Genomic DNA, 21582 nt, shown 5'->3' with positions numbered 1-21582 from the left:
TACATCTTGCATATTAGGATTTAGTCTTCGTTGGCGTTGCACATACGTTTTATGACCTTCTTCCATAAGGATTTTATGTGTGCAATACGAAGAACTTATTCCTTTAATATCATGAATCTTCCATGCAATGGCTGGTTTATGAGCTTTCAACACAGAAATGAGTTGTGATTTCTCATTTTTAGTAAGATAAGACGATATTATTACAGGTAATTCAGATTCACCATGTAAATAAGCGTATTCCAAATGGTTTGGAAGTGACTTTAATTCTAATTTCGGAAGTTCTTCTATCGATGATTTATATCGATATCTGTCTTCTTCTTTTAGTATTTGAATTTCTTCTGTTGTTGGTTCATATCCATTAGCTATAAGTGTAGCTAACATTTCAGCTTCATCAATTGGTTCATTACCTTCTCCTAAAGAACATTCTCCTGTTCCTTGTAATTCAGGAAATTCTTCTAATAATTCTGCATGTGCATCTATAGTTTGAATATAATAACATGTATCGTCTGCAGATTGTGGTTGTTGCATTGCTCTATCAACTGAAAAGGTAACACTCTCATCCTCTATACTTAGGGTCAATTTCTTACCGAACACGTCTATCATTGCTTTAGCCGTGTTTAAGAATGGTCTTCCTAATATGAGAGGAACTTGAGAATCTTCTTCCATGTCCAGAACAACAAAATCTACTGGAAATACTAAAGTACCAACTTTAACTAGCATGTTCTCCATTATCCCTCTAGGATATTTTATTGATCTATCGGCTAGTTGTATGCTTATTCTTGTTGGTTTCAATTCTCCAAGGTCTAGTTTAGCGTATAGTGAATACGGCATTAGATTTATACTAGCACCTAAGTCTGCCAATGCTTCTATTGAACTAAGACTACCCACAAAACATGGAATTGTGAAACTTCCTGGATCAGATAATTTTTCTGGTATCTTATTCAACAGCACTGCTGAACAATTAGCATTCATAGTAACAGCCGAGAGTTCTTCCATTTTCTTTCTATTTGAGATTAGATCTTTCAAGAATTTAGCATATCTAGGCATTCCTGAAATCACATCAATGAAAGGAAGATTTACATTTATCTGTTTAAACATATCCAAGAATTTGGATTGCTCGGCTTCAAGTTTTTCTTTCTTCATTTTACTCGGGTAAGGAAGTGGTGGTTGGTTTGGTTTAACATAAGGTTTAGCCTTAACTGTGTTATCTTCATTAACCTTTTCAACTACCGGTTCTTTTTCCTTATCTTGATCAGGTTGTGGTTCTTGTGGAGTAGGAATAGTTTCATCAGAAGTTAAAGGTATTTCCGGTGGTTTAAGTGTTGTACCACTTCTTGTGGTAATAGCTTTAGCTGTTTCATTCCGGGGGTTAGCATTTGTATCACTAGGTAAACTTCCTGGCTTTCTTTCACCTATTAACCTTGCTAGGTTACTTACTTCTTGTTCCAGATTTTGAATAGAAGCTTGTTGATTTCTAAATGCTTGAACATTTTGTTCATTGGTTTGTTTCTGAGATGTGAAAAACTGCGTTTGAGTTTCAACTAGCTTTGTCATCATATCCTCTAAATTCGGCTTTTTATCATCGGTTTGTTGTGGTGGTTTGTTTTGAAAATTAGGTCTTTGCTGATTGTAAGTATTATTGGATATACTTGTTGATTGCTAGGACCTTGTTGGTTGTTGTATGGAATATTTCAGTTATAATTCTGGTTTTGATTGTAAATTGGTCTTGGCGGTTGATAATTATTCTGATAATTATTTCCAGACCTTTGGTTTATGTATGAAATATTCTCTCTTTGTTCCATTGTTAATTCATTACTGAGACAATCTTTTGTCAAATGTGGTCCTCCACACTGCTCACAACTAATTCGTATTGAGTGAATATCTTTAGTCATCTTTTCCATTCGTCTTTCCACAGCATCTATCTTTGCGGAAATGGAATCTAAGTCATGGCTAGAATCGGCTCTAGCTGCTTTAGATGATCTAACGATATCTTTTTCTTGGTGCCACTCATGTGAGTGGGAAGCAGTGTTATCAATAATTTTGTAAGCATCAGTTTCGGTTTTCTTCATAATAGAACCACCAGCTGCTATATCTATGTCTTTTCTTGTAGTGATGTCGCATCCTTGGTAGAATATTTGTACTATTTGACAGGTGTCTAAACCATGTTGCGGACATCCTCTTAACAACTTTCCATATCTAGTCCACGCCTCATATAGAGTTTCATTCGGTTTCTGTGTAAACGTAACAATTTCTGCTTGAAGTCTTACGGCTTTAGATGCAGGAAAGAATTGTTTAAGAAATTTGTCAACTAAAACATCCCATGTATCGATCGCCCCTTCAGGTAACGATTCCAACCAATCTTTGGCTTCTCCCTTTAAAGTCCAGGGAAATAACATGAGATATATCTGTTCATCCTCCACTTCTCGGATTTTAAATAGTGTGCAGATCCTATTAAAGGTACGTAGATGTTCATTTGGATCTTCCTTCGGCGCACCACTAAATTGGCATTGATTAGTCACCATGTGTAGAATTTGTCCTTTGATTTCATAATCTGGCGCATTAATGTCTGGATGAATAATTGCGTGACCTTGGCCAGTGCGTTTAGCTCTCATTCGGTCTTCCAAACTTAAAGGTTCCAGATTCTCCATAATTGAATTTGTTGAATCGGAATCACTAGAGGATTCTGATTTAATGGTTCGTTCCTCAACAATCTCTGTTTGAATGATTGGTGGTTCCGGAGGAAAGTTTAGTGGTTCAGGATCTACGAATCGTTCCTGAATATTCTCCGGATTCTCAATTGTGAGGTCGGGTTCAAAAAATGGATTATCGGAAATTTGAACTGAAGTACTTGGTCGACTGGATGACGATTCTAAAGAAAAATCAACGGCAGTAATATTTGCTAAATGTCTTGATCTAGTTACAGGTGGTGAACGTACAAAAGGTGGTGAACGTCTTGCTCGGTGCATTCACTGAATATCCTATTAGTTTTTTTTTAAAAAGGAAAGAAAAATTATAATAAGTTATCCAATCAATAGACTTTTCTGATTTTGCCCACGTTTCGAATAGCCAAAAGATGCAGCAGAGGGGCAGGATTCGTTTGGTCTCAATATAATTGAGGACTGTTTGGCTCCAATAACCCGGTCCACGTACAAATCCAACTATTACTACGAACCAGAAAATTTTTATGTCTATCAATTTAACCACTTAAAATAAATTTTCGTAATTTTAAGAAATTTAGATAAGAAGTAGAATAAAAATCTATGTCCTAAAAACTAGAATAGCGAGAAATAAGAAAGAAAAAGAGTTCGTCGGAAAAAGATTGAAAAAGAAAAATGGTTGAAAAATAAAAGGTGACGGAAAAATAAAAGAAACTTATAAAACTTAAAAATACTTGACTAACCTAACCTTATTACTACAACTAACTTAAAATTATAATCGCAAATTGAGATTACTAATTGGAATGATAATTGATACATAGGTAAAAGGTGTCTAAAAATATTAAAGCTTATAGGAAAAACTATATCCCAAATGGAAATAACTTAAAAAGAAACTAAAACTTAAAAAGGCGTCGCAAAATTCTAAAGCACCTAAATCTTAGTCTAAAGAAAAAGCACTTAAGGAATTCTACGGCAAAGCCTAAAAATCTAGAAGTAAAAAAATAACTATGACAAAAACTAAGTTTAAAACTAAATATGAGCGAAAAATACAAATATTACGCTAAAACGATTAAAAAGGGACAAAATATAAAAATATACAAAAAGTTGTAAAAAGTACAATTTTTATAAAAATATTATTTTTATATTATTTATTTAATAAAACTATTAATTTTACAATTTAATAAAACTAATTTAACTAAATATATAAATTAATTAAAACTTAAATTAAATACTAAATTAATTAAATATTTAACCCTAATTACAAATTAATTAATAATAATTAATAATACTCCGTAATAAATGCAGGATTAGGGCTTCCTGTTGGTGTCAGGTCCTCTCCGCGAGTTGCGGTATTCAAGGCATCAAACCCCGCGAGTCGCGGGGTTCCAGTTTTCAACTGACAGGTTATTTAAATTCGACGCGTTTTTCTTTATTTATTTTTTTTTCTGTTTTTAATTTTTCTGTTTAAAAAAAAATATGTGTATAATAAAAACTTATATTTAAAACTTAATTAAATAGAATTACTTTATAATTTTATAAATAAAAATCTTAAAACTAGATTTATATATATATTTTTTTGTTTATATGTTTTTAAATAAAAACAAAATACTTAAATAAAACTTATATAAAAATAAAGAAACTTTATAAAACTTAAATATTTAACAAAATCTTAAAAATACTTATATTTTTGTTTTTCTTTTTATATTTTTGAATAAATAAAAAAAAAACGTAAAATTTGTTTTTTTATATTAGCGTTGCGCTTCCGGCGTTTAAGAGTCCCCGGCAGAGGCGCCAAAAATACTTGAATGTCAAAGCTAAGGGGTATAAAATACTATTAAATTTTAGCAGAAAATACTATTAAATACGATACATTTTTACACAAGATATTTATTTATTTAGAGAATGGATATACTTAAACCTTGCTACAACACTTATAGGCAGTGTACCTAATCGTACAGTAGTGTAGTTTTTAGTAAGTCCGGTTCGTTCCACAGGGAATCTTTTTAAACAAAGCTTAACGCTATATTAGTTTACTTTTATAAAAATACAAATATATATATAAGTAATATTATTATTATAAAGGGGGGTTTTTACCATTTAATGACCGGTTTGTCGATTTTAAAACTTTAGTCGCAGTTAAAACCAAATGTAAAATATTAAAAATAAATACAAGACTTAAATTAAAGCGGCAAGTAAATAACGATAATGAAATTGCGAATAATAAAAATGCGATAAAATAAACTTGCGATAATTAAAAAGTACGATAATTAAAAGTGCAATTAAATACAGTAATAATAAAAATGCGATAATTAGAAGTGCAATTAAATATAAAATAAAGGAAATTAAATATGAAATAAAATAATTATGCTTAATTAAACTTCCGTAATCATGATGTTTGACGTGTTGATTTTAGTTTTATGCCCATGGGTTAATTGTCCTTTGTCCTGGATTATTTAATATGTCCATACGGATTTGTCCATAATAGTCCATCAGTCATAAATATAAAGAGCGAAAGCCTTCGTCAAATTATTCTTATTCCCGAAGTCAAATATTCCAACTAATTGGGGATTCGAATTGTAACAAGGTTTTAATACTTTGTTTAATGAATAAACCAGGTTATCGACTGCGTGTAAACCAAGGTTTTACTACTTTGTTAACAATTACACCAATTACCCTTGAATGTAATTCACCCCTGTTTCAACAAGTCTATTAACTATTAATCCAGTTCCGTATCCGGTAAAATGAATAATTATTGGTATTTATAGATATCACGCCCACCGTACCTAGTCAAGCGTATGTGGTTATATATAAATACGTCGAATTATAAGTTTGTATATTAAATTAACAAGGTATTGTTTAGTTAATATAAAACCCATTAATAGCCCATAGTCTAATTTCCACAAGTGTTGTTCTTTTGTCCAAACCCCAATTATGGTACAAAGCCCAATTACCCAATTTTAGTAATTAGCCCAACATCATGATTACTTCGGATTAAATAAGCATAATAATAACTTAGCTACGAGACATTAATGTAAAAAGGTTGAACATAAGTTACAATGATTAAAAATAGCGTAGCGTTACACGGACAGAATTTCGACTTACACCCTTACAACATTCGCTAACATACCCTTATTATTAGGATTAAAATTAAAATTAAAATTAAAATTAAAATATAAATATAAATATATACGATATAGATAGAGAGATGGATATATTTGGTGAATTTTTACGATCAGAATGCGCAAGCTTTATAGGGAGTTTCAGAAACTGGGGCTCCGCGACTCGCGGCCAATTTTGCCTTCAAACTCCGCGAGTCGCGGAGTTTACTTTTACAGCTCACCCATGTTTGGAGTCTTTCTTGCCGACGATTTATTTTATATATATAATATATATATAATTAATATAATTAATTATATATTATATTATATTTATATACATAGTTAACTTGTAATTTTTAGTCCGTTGCGTCGAGCGTTAAGAGTTGACTCTGGTCCCGGTTCCGGATTTTCGAACGTCCTTGCGTACAATTTAATATCTTGTACTTTGCGTTTTGAATCTTGTACTCTTGTAATTTCGAGACGTTTCTTATCAATAATTGGAACCTCTTTGATTGTCTTTTGTACTTTTGAGCTTTTTGGTCGTTTGCGTCTTCAATTCGTCGAATCTGTCTTTTGTCTTCACCTTTTATTATTTAAACGAATATCACTTTTAAATAGAACAATTGCAACTAAAAGCTTGTCTTTCTTGAGGAATAATGCTATGAAATATATGTTCGTTTTTAGCATTATCAGGCGCGACCCTCTTCTCCGCGGCGGGACATATAAAGGGAAACTCGACCCTTCTTAACATGCCTCCTGACTCTGGTTTGAGTTCAATGTCGCGGCGCGACAAAGGCTTCCGCGGCGCGGCAATGGCCTTCAACTGAGCAATTCGACAACTTTACACAACTTAACGATTTATCCAACTTGTACACTTCGTTCACGCTTCCTATGCACGTCTAAACCTCATCTTTAGTCTCACAAGCCTTAACATCAACAAAGACTCATGCATATAACTATACATGCATATATTCCAAACACATATATATATACATACATATTCGTATATATATAATTACACAATTACTAACACTTAGGTCTTTTAATCATATAAATGCACAAGATATAAGCGTACTAAAAATTAAGTTTGTACCAACTGTTGTATAAATCTGGATTAATAAACATTAGGACCACTTGTACTCCTTGATCTGGTTTAGACTAGTTCTTTGAATAATAACTAAACTTTAATGATTAGACATCTTTTTGACTTTGCATTTTGCTTTCGCTTTTAAACCAATTTTATCAGTGTCATGACCAACCCGATAAATCAAATTTCAATATAAACTACCCATTTAATATTTCTTTTGATACATTACCTAGGTGAAGTTTATAAATAAGTGTTAATCTTTCAAAAAGATTTTAAAGATAATTTTTGGTTGAAAACACAAGATTAACCAAAGTATTGTCAAAACATCTCATTAAATACTATGTTTGATAAAAATACCTAAGGGAATATACTTTTAAATGTTTAAATCTTTATTTGCTTGAGGATAAGGAAAAGCTTAAGTGTGTGGGATTTGATAACTCCTAAATTATACATATTTTTGAATACATTTTGAGGAGTTATTTTGTTATTTTAAAGTCATTTTGATACTAAAACACACAAAAATGGGTAAAAACAGGAAAAGGGTATTTTTAATGTTTTGTTTGAGAAATGTGTTAAAAACAGGTAAAAGCAGAAAGGTTGATTGAAGCCGCGCATGACACAATGGAAGCCGCTGGCTTGGTGTTAATGTGAAGAAATTCCAGAATGTTCTAGAAATCAAGTCAGAAATCGAAGAATTTAGAGGACAAGTAAAAGCAACAGAAGCCGCCAGCTTCCCATCAAAGCCGCCGGTTACATATCCGTTTATGGGACTAACTTGGCGACCAAATAATGCGTATAGAGCTGCAGAATCTATATTTTGGCCATAACTTACTCATACGATCTCTGATTAAGGCGTTCCAGGTATCCCGACATCCGTATTAAATATCTCTACAACTTTCATGTATAAGTTTTGTATAATTCGGCTCGGTTCGGAAGGTAGAAGGCAAAATATGGTTGCTGAAAATTAATTACGAATTTTACATGTTTTGTAGCTAGATTTTGTCCCACATCGCCTAGAATACAAATGTAAAAGGCTCTCCTTCTCCTATAAAAGGAGGCCTACCCCCCTTTGTTTCATTGTACCTTTTCTTTCATTCTTTCTCTCTTTTGAGGACTTCGATTCTCCAAACCCTTTGGGGTTTTGGATTATTCGGGACCCCATCTAGTTTAATATTTTATTTGGCATCTTCTTTCTTTTTGTAAGTGTTCTATTTTAATTTAATTATTTCTTTTCTTTTATTTAATGTCTTTTATTTATTTGTCTTTAATTTATTTAATGTCTTTTATTTATTTAATTGCTTTCTGTTCGTCTCCAACTATGAACTAAACGTTCATAGTGGTTACTTGGGCGAAACTGTGAAAATCTGGGAAAACAGATGAAGCCGCCGGCTTCCTCAGTCCAAGCCGTTGGCTTGGCTGAGCCAAGCCGCCAGCTTCATGCATCAGTCTATATAGTTTCTGGTTCTTTTCCAGATCTGTATGTTCATGTTTCTGTGATGATTATTTAAACTGTTTATATCTGCCATGATTAAATAACTTGTTTGCCATGCTTAATGATTAATTGTTATGAATCTAGGATTAATTAGTCATTGATTCTATGATCTTATATTCGATTCATATCACTTGTTTAGATCTAGTCCATCAAATATAGTGTTTGGATTGCATGCAAATTAGGTAAACATCATTGGTAGTTATATAACTAGTTGAACTTGAATCACACTTATATAATAGAATTCATTATTGTTAGGCTTAATCGAAGAACCTTTGTTTATGTGTGTTTAATTGTCAATTGCATGAGAACCTGATTAAGCTTAACTTTCAGCTAGTAACTTGAGTTGATCTGACTAAGTTTATTAGCTTATATAATTTTTCAGTCTAATTAAATGTTGCCTTGGATCCACATCAGGTTTAGGTAATATTTATCATGTGATTATTTGAATGCCATGAATGAAGACATTAGCTATGAACATCACTTAGTTAATGTATGCTTTAAGTCATACCTTATGAATGATATGCGACATTTAGTTTAACCTTTTAGGGATAATGATTGGTCTATGCTATTTGTTAATATAAGTTATGAAATAATTAATATATGTCCCTTATCATTCACACGTCCTTGTAATCACTTCTCTTTTATAATTGTTTTTTTTAATCTTTATTTCTTGATTTATTATTTTGTTATTTTGTTTACCTATTTTCAATCATCTCTTTCCTAAGAGATAAGAATCAACAACTATAAAAACACATAAAAATCTATCTTTAGTTCTTTAATAAGAGCTAAGCTATATAATAAACAACTCTTATCTACTTCCACGCTCTCTTGGGATGATAACCTAAAATACTACATCTAACCGGGTTTTGTTACTCGTTAGGGTGTTAAAAGAAAAATAAAGGTTTTATAAATTTAAAAGTTGAAATAAAAGATAAAGCACAACTGCACACACTTTTGACACATCAATCGCGCCCAGCCCATGGCACCTTTTATCAAGTTCATAGTCGCGCGCAGCTCACATCTATTCTTTTTCCATTCTTTCTTTTCTCCCCTTTTTGATATTTATGAAGAGCTTTAGCTAAGTTCGACAACATGCGCAATGCTTGCGCATAATATCGAACTGGGGGGAGTGATAATACAGATGATGGTCTTTTGCAAGATGACGGCGGTGATGATATTTCGTGGTCCGCATATTCACGTATCTCGTGCATACACATCACGTATATGATTATTGTTGATCGCTCACGAAGATAAGACGCATTGGCTAAACTTCATGACAAATACGATGATGTGCCATGAAGATGGTGTGCCATGAATAGACTTGCGTAACAATCAGAGGACGTCGCCACAATGCTACACGAAGATGAAGACTACACGAAGACGAAGACTATACCATCACAAGACCTAGAGGGCCTCGTACATAAAATGATCAATAAACAATAGATCACTAAATACTAGGGCAAGCGCGTTAACCCGCTGACCTTCGCTCTGGGTAACCTTGTTCGGTACAATAATAAGGCAAGCAGAGTGTAAGATAACGGGAAGCTAGGGCCTAAATTGACATCAGCAAACCCAGGTTCAAACGATTATGCTAAACCTGGGACTTGGACATCAGCAAACCCAGGTTCAAACGATTATGCTGAACCTGGGACTTGGACATCAAAAAAGCCAGGTTCAAACAATTATGCTGAACCTGAGGACTTGACGATATGTATAGCTCATCAGACCAATTCTTGGACATACAATGATGCGCATATCCGCATACTTCGAGCATACACATCGCAAGTGACACGCACAAGATTTCCACGATAATCAAGATGTATCGGATAGATTCTACGACGCACATGTAACGTGCATCGCGCATTATCAGAGTCAAGTGATTATGGAGTGAGCATATTGACAATAGTGTGATAACAGTAAAGCTTATGGTGCGCACTAACCAAGCATATGTATAGTTCCCCGAACTTCCAACCACGACATCCCGAGATTACGAGATCATCACCATCAAGAGATTTACCCGCCTCAACCAGAATCTACATAGCTCCAGGGATAACTTTCAGCAGTAATAAGTAACGTTCCTTGAACATAAATCCTAACTCTTATCAACGAGCCATCAATTCCGACATCTTCGAATGATGGTGGGTTACATTTAACCATCCCTGCTGAGATCATCATCTCATATTAGGTTTATTCACGGTGCGCTGGACCGGAGAGTTAAATACAAAAACCCTTAAATCCCCCTTTCTTTGATGACAAGCATGGATGAACCCTAGGTCATTTATATATACATATATGAGACGCGGCTTATGACTAAGCATTATGGTATCTCGGATGATGATTGGGGCACACAAACACAATCGGATACTGCAGCACCCGTGCGCATCTGCATTATGCGGCGCCCGGTGACATGACGAATTGTTACATGGCACATGATCTGCTGAAGCGCATCGCGCCTCATCGTGCTTGATATGACGATGCTCCCTGACTTATGGCGGTGGCATACTTGCAAGTTCAACATGATATATCTTTAACATATCACACCGAACTTGGGGGACTTGATGATGTGCTTAGCCCATCATGTTTTATCATTGGACTTGCACTTGGGCTTGAGCTAAGAAAAGCCCACAAGTTTCCTAAAAACCCTAAATCCCCTCTATGAAATAGAGGGGTCATCCTCCCATTTTATCCATCTCATCTTTCTCTCTCTATCTCCTCTCCACTCATTCTCTCTCTCTCTCTCTCTCTCTCTCAAGGGTTTTTGCCTCCTAGGCTTTTTTCCCTCGCGGCCAATAAACCTGACTCAACCGGACGGCCCTCAACCATCAACCACCCTCTCGAGATCATCATCTCGATTCGGGTTATCACGGTATCCAGACCGGAGTGTTGATGTCGTTGAACCCCAAAACCCCTCTTTTTACGTACTCAAGTATATCCCTGAATTATGCTTGAACACTTCCATTATTATGGTTTATGATATTGTTACCATGATTAGCGAGTAGTTATCTTTAGTGTATGCTATGATGTAGTTATTTATGATGCCAAAATAATATTATGGACAGTGTATGTTGTCAAGATGCTTTCTGATTATGCTTTAAACTCAATCATGTTTTCAACTAATAGAACGTAGTTATTGGCTCTGTTATTGGGAAGTCACGAACCCCGATTCAGAGTACACTATTTGTGTCACCCCTTGGTAAAAGAATTATGTCGTATACAAGGCAACCTTGACTGAGGTGCACTGGTTGTAGTAAGTCCACCGAGCTTTGGATTCCAACTTTGTAGTGAAACATCTAGCTAGGCCCACAGTACATTGTCGGTCCTAGACCATTCTAGTGTAGCCACCAAGCATATAAACTTCGTACATGCACGCTGAAGAATAATGGTTATTTTAAGCTGTACCTCTGCTAAGTAAGGCCATGGAACGCTGTCAATGCTGATTAGTACACTTCACCATAATGCGGTCTCAAGCATTGCACCCCACTTGAGGGATTCATAGTTAATTATGGAACTGTTTGTTTAAACTCATAAAGGATTGGACCATTAGGATAACCGAACGTGTTCATGGAATTCACACCAGCTTGGCAATGGTGTTCTTTATGGTTAAACTCTGTTAAGGGCCTAACTATCTTTAAAACCAATCATTAACGAAAGCATCAACACACATCGCGTCTTTCGGATATGGGATACCTTGTATTTTATTATACTTAAGAAAGTTTAGACCTTTTGGAATGTTAATACGTCACCTAACCGTGTCGCTCAATTGGATGAGCCGTCTGAACGTGTATGCTTATAGCCAGGCTGCATGGGCGTCGGAGGTATGGGATGTTGCTGTCTATTCAGAATCTTCAAACCTAACGCATTACCCAGTGACATGTCTTCTAACAGGGGCGGTGGGACCAGTGTAATAAATACAAAGTCACTACCTATTCATGAGCCAGCATTTCATAATCACGGCAGAATAACTAATAAAATCATAGTATGCACTTGCTTTAACCTTATCTATCTTACAAATTTTATCGCATTTATTTTATCTTATAAACTAGAAAAAACCAAAATTAGGTAATTCACAACTACGCCTCTACTTTAGGAATATCCTAAGCTAATAGGTTCGATTCTGCTGACTTCTTAAAAATTTGACCCTAGGTCATATATCCCTTACTCACCATAATAAGGAGTAGTACAATTTAGGCCCCGCTAAATATAAATTTAAAACTATTACTCCCTTCTGGTAGTTAATTCCGACGTTATGCGACTTAAGTTGAAGCGAAGTTTGAGAAGAGGTTTCCTAAACCTCAAGTTGAAGGCGGTGGAGAGGATGCTCCTCTTGATCATGGGATTCTACGCAATGTGGTCAGAAGGGAGTTTATATAGAAAAACTTCATGAGACTAAACCTCCTATGTATGTCGGAGATCCCGATCCTTTGATAAGCACCGGTTAGATTTCGGATGTCGAAGGGTGTTTTCGTACGAGTGAATGCCCTGCTGACAAGATAACGAGACTCGCTACTAGTTTGTTGCTGGAGAATGCAAAAAATTGGTTGGATGGTAAGATCGATATCGTTGGTGAGGAACCGTCTATGGGGTGGGATGAATATAAGAAGGAATTCTTTGAGGAGTTCCGGACATAAGCCGATTTGACGAGGTTGCGTGACGAGGTGTGAAGTTTGCGACAAGGGTCTATAGACCTAAAAACTTTTAGAGCTACCTTTTTGGCAGAGGCCCGATTCTGTCTCGAATATATGAGGAACGATAGGTTGTTGATGGAGCATTTTCTTAATACCTTGAATGATGATTTGCGCGGGAAGATTAGCCTTAGGCAAGTAGACTCTTTTTCTAAACTATTTGCCGTGGCTAAGGGTTTTGAATCGTATGCCCCAACGTTGGTTGATGATATTTCAGGTATGAGAAGGGTTAAATCGTATGGTGCTCTGAGCAAGAAAGCTAAGAGTCAATTGAGAGCACGGGTAGCCTTGTTGGTGGGTTTTGGGTTTGAAGACTACTTGGTCATGTTAGGGATTGTAATTTGGGTATAATCACTAGGGTTAGTGATTATGTTGATGTTGAAACCCATATGGGTGTGTTTGGAAGCTTGATTTTGAATTGGTTCAAAATTAGGGTTTGTGACTTGATTTTGGGGAAGACAAGTTTTTAGCACTTTTGATTTGGGTTAGTGGCGTTATAGGACCCTTTTCACTAGTGTTAAGTGATTATTGGTTAGTTTGGGCGTTGATTGTGCTTGGAAGTACAATTGGGTCATAATTGCACTAAGTGTCAATTTGGGTTGGTTTGTAATCCACCCTAATTGTGTTGTTTGTTATGTGATAAATGGAATAGGTACTTTCCATTAGTGGATTGCGGATTTGGTCTGCATTCATCAAGGCGACATGGTGAGTGTAAATATATTATATGCGTATGTATGCATAGGATGGGTGCATGATGGGTAGAGTGATCCTTGTGCGTCGGGGTTCACTTTACATGTGTGTGGGAGAATGGACCTATGAGTTTCGGGTCCACATGGCATGTTTGTGCATTTTGGGTTAGCACCCTTGGGGTAGTGAATCTCGTGTGTTTTCGAATTCACATTGGCGTGAGTAAGCCAACTCCATTGATGTTGTTGAGGTGATTTGGGTAGTGAATCTCGTGTAGTTCGGATTCACAATGTTGCGTGTAGTTCGGACATTCCCATTGTTGTTGTTATGGCTTAGGGTAGTGAACCTCGTGTAGTTCAGATTCACTATGGCGCTTGTAGTTCCTATTGTGGTATGGACTGGGGTAGTGAATCTCGTGTAGTTCAGATTCACTAGGGCGCGTGTAGTTCAGCCAACTCCAGTTGTAGTTGTCACGACCCTACTTTTTCCGTTATCTTTTACCGTTTATTATTTAACGTTCGTTAATTGTTATTCGTGCCACGTTATTTGTATGACCTATATTATTATATTAGTAATAATATATTAATTAATATGTGTTAATGAATATTTGTATCCATATTTTAAGTTATACGTTTCTACGTGTCGTATATTAATTATTATGTGTTAATGAATATTTGTATCCATATTTTAAGTTATACGTTTCTACGTGTCGTGGATTTCTATCCGGCGAATCTTTTCAGTTTTCAAACCAACGGTTAAGCTTTTGGGATTTTTAAGTCCAAATTATTTTAAATATGATATTTTAATGTCATATGTTTATATATGGTGTTTATATATATTTTTCGTCGCGTATTTGTTATCTCTCCGGATATTCAATCGTGTAGTAGCATTTTCGCGTTTCGGGCTTCGATCGGGCATTCGGGCCACAAAAAATTTACCATCAAGACAATTTGGTCCATGGGGCCCACCCCCATAACCCATTCGGCTAGGGAGGGGGTATACCCCTTTGCTTTCTTTTTTTTTTTTTGCTAATTACATTTTCATTTCACAAAAACACTAGAAACCTAATCCTAATATTTTTCTCTCATTTTTCTTCCTCCCTCCCCTTTGTAGCCGTCGCCCTAGCACCACCATCACCGTCATTTCATCATCATTTGAAGCGTGGATCATCAAATCATTCATACAATCGGATTGCTTTCTTCATCCTCTACACGCACATATCTTTTATTTCTCAATTAGGGTATAAACCCTAACCCTAGATTTTTGATTTTTCATTTATTTTTCTATATTTTTATGTTATTATGATAGTATGATGATAGTATGTTGTTGTATTGTTGATTGTATGCGTAGAATCACTCGTTAATTCATGTTTTCGGTTTGATTGTTTTTGGAAAGCAGTTTGTTTGATCATTTATGTAAACTTAACTGGTTTAAATGTTAAATTAAAGTGTCTAGATGTGTTCCTCTCATCAAGACATTAATTTTAGACTCCGAATTCATGTTATTTCGATTCCCGGAGCTCTAGATATGATTAAAATGGTGTGTTATTGAAATCAAAATATAAAAATGAATTATTTCAGATTTGGTCCGACTTTGTGACCATTTTTGGAGTCTCTAGGGTATACTAGTGTGTTAGGATTGGTGATTGGATGAACATTCATGTTCGGGTTATCGAAATCCGAGCCACGGATCACCCGTTATGACTAAAACATGTTTTTGAACGGATTAAAGCTCCAAGTTGATTAATGGCTGTTGGTCACGACTTGATGGCTGTTATTGGGGTATTCTTGAGTACATTAATATTTCGGGTGGGTTGGTTAGGCGAAGATATATATAAGACTCGCCGAAAACCGATTCCCGGGGCTTAAGTTATGACCCGATGAACTTTTAATTAAAACTTATGGTTATTAATTGAGACTTGATATAAATAATGATTTTCATTATTAATAAATTACTTATGATATAAAACGTAATTATTTTAATTTAAGACTTATGATATACATATTTATTACATCATTTATTAATTAATTATGATTTAATTAAACCTTTAATTAAATTTATGATTAATAATACTTTTATTATTAATGAAAAATACTTATGATAAGTATTAAACTTATGTTATGAGATTATTATAATAACACTTATAATAAGGATTAATTAATTATTTAATTATTATAAGGCTTAGTTATTATTTAATTATAATTTAATTATTAAATACTTATGATTTAATGATTATAATAAAATACTTATGATATGATTAATAATTCATTATTGATTAATAATACTTATGATATGATTAAAATTTATTATTAATTAATAATACTTATATTATGATTAATATTTAATTAATTAATTAAATACTTATGTTATATTAATTATATCATTTAAACTTATGTTAACTTTAATAATTCATTTTAACTTAATTAAACTTATGATATGACATAATTATACATATATGACTTTAAATAACATTATAACTTATATTATTAATATAACTTATACTTTATATTTCAATGTTGACTATGTTTGACCAAGGTTGACTTTTGAGTTGACTTTCAGTTGACTTTGACTTTTAGTTGACTTTTGTTTACTTTCTAATTAAGGAAACTTTCCTAACTTGTAAACTTTCCAAAAATTGCAACTTTCTAAATATAGAAACTTTCCTAAAATAGAAACTTTCCTAAAATAGAAACTTTCCAAAAATGGAAACCTGCTAAAAATAGATACTTTCTAAAAATAGAAAGTACGTGTCCTTACGTTGTTCTGATCAAACCGAAGCATACTGAGTGTTGTTCTATGTTTACTTGCAACAAGTACTATAGCTATCACACTAAGATTGGACCTAAGTTAGTTATTTATATCGACCTGCTTTATTTATAGGTCGGCGTTGTGATCATTCTTGATCACTTTACTTCGTTTGCTGTTTGCTTTTTGTGTGGTTACTTCATTTGCTTTAAGGTGAGTTATAGTCCCGTTTTTCATACTTTTAAAAGTATATTTTTGGGATGTGATTACATGCATTTTGTTTTACGTTTAGACACAAGTGGTAATTAAATTTAAATTATTCATTATGAGTTGAACAAAAATATTCCCTAGTCTGGTAACTGTAATCACTGGTTTCTACTGGTGAACGCGAATCCTATGGATAGATCTATCAGGTTTGACAACCCCATTTCGAGCTAGTCGCGCTAGCAATTTATAATCGAAATGTGTTAGTACTTCGTAATTATTTGAAGATACACTTGTTCAGTGTATATATAATTTGTTTGGCAAGGGTAAATAAATGGTTAAGTGGTTACCAGGTGGCTCATTGATAATGGAATAATGTTTTATGTTTTCTAACAGTTTAAATCTTGTGGTCTAAAGTTTATTCGTTTATTTAAACCTATAATTCACTCAACATTTTTGTTGACAGCTTACTCGCATGTTTTCACAGGTACTTGAGTTGTTTGGTGCTTCCGTTGTGTTAGAAGTGTCTGCATGCATATGGGCAGATTTTGTTAAACGATTTATGAAACATTAAACTTGCATTCTCTTTTTGAATTATTAAACTTGTGGGTGTTTGGTTGACTATGTTTATGTCAACTTTGGTTATTTAATATGTTGGGTTTGTTTAAACCACATATTTTGGTAAATTTTCTTTTTGGGAAACATTTGAATAAAAGAATGCAATGTTGTTTATTAGATTCATTTAAGTTCGATCAAGTTGTGGGTCTAAGTGACGGAGCCTTTAAGTGTATTGACGGGGCCATCACAGTAGTGGAGATGAAGGTAGTGAATCTCGTGTAGTTCGGATACACTAGGGCGTGTGAGTTTCCAGCTAACCTTCATGTGTTTGAGGTTAAGGGGTTAAACTTGGGATATTTGGGTATATGCGTGTGTGTGTGTGTGTGTGTGTGTATATATATATATATATATATATATATATATATATATATATATATATATATATATATATATATTGTTGTGTTGTAGCTAATCTTGCATATTTGACATGGTGGTTTGTAGCGTATAGCTTGCTTAGTTATACATGGATGTTGTATGTCTTTATTACTTGTGTTGGTGATACGTATTCATTTTATGCATATGTATGGATATAGTATGTTTACATTCACAAAGCTCTATAGCTTACCCACTTGTTGTTTACATTTTTATAGATTTACAAGGTGGAGGCGGCAAGGGTAATTACATGGATTAGTGGACTACTGCGTGTTGCTTTAGAAGACATTGCTTTTGGATTTGACTTAGGATTGGGTAGTGCAATCCCAATCACTACGTTTGGTCTTTTGTTGTAATTACCTAAAATTGGTCCACGTCCTTGTGTTTACAGGTCGTAGGAGTCCCGAGGGTTGTAATACCCTTTTATTGTTTAAACCCGTTTACTTATTATTTGGAAATGGTTAAGTTTAGTTTTGGGCTAATGAAACTTGGTTTGCTTGAAAATGGGTTGTCTTGTAATAAAAATTTGACTGATCATGTTTCATGCACTAGAGCGCGCCGTGCAGTGCTTTGCGCACCGAGCAAATGCGTGAGAACAGGTTATCAGGCCTGAGTATTGAGTTCTATTTTGAAATCCTGTTATAAGCCGCGCCGTGCAATGTTTTGCGTGCCGGGCAAATGAGTCTGTTGCAGGTCTGTAATTGTTTGAAAAAAAGTCATTATTTTCTCGTAAAATGTTTTGGGTCGTTACACAAATCAATCAAACTTTATAAGGTTTAGAATTCTGAAACGTGACCCTCATTCGTACAAAGATAAATAGAATTTAAATCGAAATGTCAAGCATAACTAGAATCATACATATGTTTGTGTTTTTTATTCACATTAACTTCTTAACTAGCTAAACTCATAACCTTGTCAACATTAATATTAAGTGCATAAGGATTAAGTTAAGATTAACCAATGAACATCCTAAGTCTAATTAGAACTACCTACATCACAAGCCATGTGGATATGGGTTGCCAATAGTGATAAATGTAGATCAAACACCGGAGTCTTCAACTCAAATATATCAATAAACGTAATGAGAACGAATCTTATGCCTTCAGTGGATCCATGCTTATTATGCCCTATGGTAGGGGTATAAGTCCACAATCGTTTCACATATTTGTCATATTCTTTATATGATCACTTTACTTTTGACCAACCGATCCAAAATCGGAAAAAGGTTTTAGGTAGTTAGGTGATCTAGCACCCCATAGGATCTAATGACTACAGCTTTAAGTTTAGCTTTGAACTCTCTCATTTTTTTCATTGTAACTTTCTTTTTATTCCAGATGTCTTCTCATATCTTCAAATAACAGCACTAATACAGCAAACATAATGATGATATATTAATTGTATGATGGTGATAACTTGTGACATAAAAGTAATTCCTTTCGACCTTTTCATAAGAAAGAGTAAACTCTACAAGTGTTGCACTAGTGACGATTATTATGATTATGCACTTAGATATTAATGAGTAAATCGTGGAATCTAATGTGGAACCTAGGAAACCCAGTATGTGTCAAACTAACTAAAAAACCACAAACACTATAATATGATAGTCAGTTATATTCAAAATTCTAATTTAAACCAATTATTTCTAAGAATAAATGAGTTGCATTGTCATTTAATCTTACTAAATCTAAACAGAATAAAGTAAGATTAAATTCAATATTAATAACCAAAAACCAGGGTAATTAATTAGATTACTAGCACTTTATATATTTGGATATGTATTCAAATGCTAGCGACTTGGTTAAAAGGCTAAAAATAGATAAAATAAAATAAAAATTTCTAAAATTCTCTCATTCTGTTTTACATCACATAAGTGATCTTACACTGTCGTTAAATTAAACTTTAAAAATTCACAAGTCTTTATTTAAATCTTTCTTTTAATTCCCATAGTCAAAAAGGATCCCTAAATAAAAATCTAAGGTGATTATTACAATCCTCACATGTTACTATAGATTTAAAATAAAAATAATGGATTTTTTCTCTTAAAAAATTTAAAATTCTCACCATTTTATTGGGGCATAAATTTTTCATCATGTAGTTTTAACATTATTTTCAAAATAATTATAAAAATTAATCTTGGTATTTAATCAAGTGAATAATTCACTTCCCTCCCCACACTTAAAATTATGCAATGTCCTCACTTATATAAAATCAAACTTATAAAAATCTTTGAAAGTCAAAATATAGTAAATTTAGAGAAGAATTATGCTACTTTGAATAGAATTGTAGTCAACATGAAATTTGCAGAATCAACCCTTAATATTCACTTAAATTAAACTTACAATAACATTAAATAATTTGAATTGAAAATGCAACATAACTATTAATTATAATAACTTAGAACATAAACACATAATTGTTTCACATAAACAAATAAACAAATATTCCTAATAAATAAATAAAAAGATAGACAGTTTTTTATTATAGAGTCGTTTGCTCGACTCTTCTTCAATCTTCATTATTCTCCAAAATCATAGTGCACACATTCAGCACTCTCCTCAACTTCCTCTCTTTTTTTCTTTTGCTTCATCATTTCTTCAATTATTCTCACATCATTCACCACTTTCACAACTGCCAAATTAAGTTCAGGAACTATCTTCTCATGCTCTAGCTGTAACTCATATATTTTCTTTCTAATATCTTCATTAACTTTATATTGTTGCTTCAAGAAATTCAAGCAGCACTTCTTCCACAGTAATTTTCCTTTTTCTCGAATAACCAAGATATTTAGCTTCTTCATCACCTTTTTCCCCACACTTATCCTTCATCACATTCACCGATTTCAGATAGAAAGGTTTTCGCTGCTGAATAGGAATAATTTCACCATAATTCTATTGACGAACAATAAGAGTATTTTCATGATAATCAATAGTCGCATATGCGATGGCTAAGAAAGGACGACCTAAAATCAACAATGTGAATGGATCTTCAAGCATATCCATTACCAAAAAATCAACAAGAAATTTGGCGAATCCATAGATTACTTTCTCATTCTTTGCAATTCCCAGAGGACGATGTAACGAATTATCAACCAAAGACATATCTGAATTAACTGGTTCAAGAAGTGGAAGACCAAAATGATAATACGTTTTAAACGACATTAGATTAAAACTAGACCCATTATTAGCAAGATCTCTAATTGGAATTGTTCCTTGAATTTTGCAAGGAATATGAAATTCTTCCAGATTAAATGAATGATTGGATAACTAGAACTCGATTTGTTTGGATTATTATAAGCACGAACACCATTAGAATTAAGAATTGATCTTTTAGCTCTTTTTAACTTATGTTCATCATTAACATTGTCCTCCTCATATTTTTTTAGAGCTTTAAACTCAGTAAAACAGATACTAAACTCAGCAAGATGCGCATAATCATTTGGCTTCTCATCTTCCTCAGACAACAGTTCTAACAACTCTGACATAAGCTTAGTTGTATCTTCATCTTGTTCTGAATCGGAATGTTTAATAAGAATATAACCTGGACTCTTATGCAATGTACCATTCATTTTATCAATCTCTTGAGATAATTCTTCTTCAGTCATTTCATATTCAAACATCAGTGCAGGCTTATGTTCATAAGCAGCTGCTTCTTCTTCTTCTATAAGTTCCTCAATAACACTTTTAGAATTTCCCTACAAACTACCCCAAAGCTTTAGATTTTCCTAAATCTTCATCAATTTTCCCATAGATTACCCTTGTTTCCATTCTTCATCCTCAACAATCCCAAACTCAGTAGTGACATTCACTTTCTCAAAATGAACAGTATTTGGCTTCTCAGTAGTCGGATTATTCTTTCCATCGACAATCTGGAAAAGTTTTGTAACATTCCTTTCAAGGTTCTGAATAGACGCTTGATGATTATTTTGCACTTGAGATAACTG

The sequence above is a fragment of the Rutidosis leptorrhynchoides genome, chromosome 4, assembly GCF_046630445.1.
Source record: "Rutidosis leptorrhynchoides isolate AG116_Rl617_1_P2 chromosome 4, CSIRO_AGI_Rlap_v1, whole genome shotgun sequence".
Classification (NCBI taxonomy): Eukaryota; Viridiplantae; Streptophyta; class Magnoliopsida; order Asterales; family Asteraceae; genus Rutidosis; species Rutidosis leptorrhynchoides.
This window is presented reverse-complemented; position numbering follows the sequence as displayed.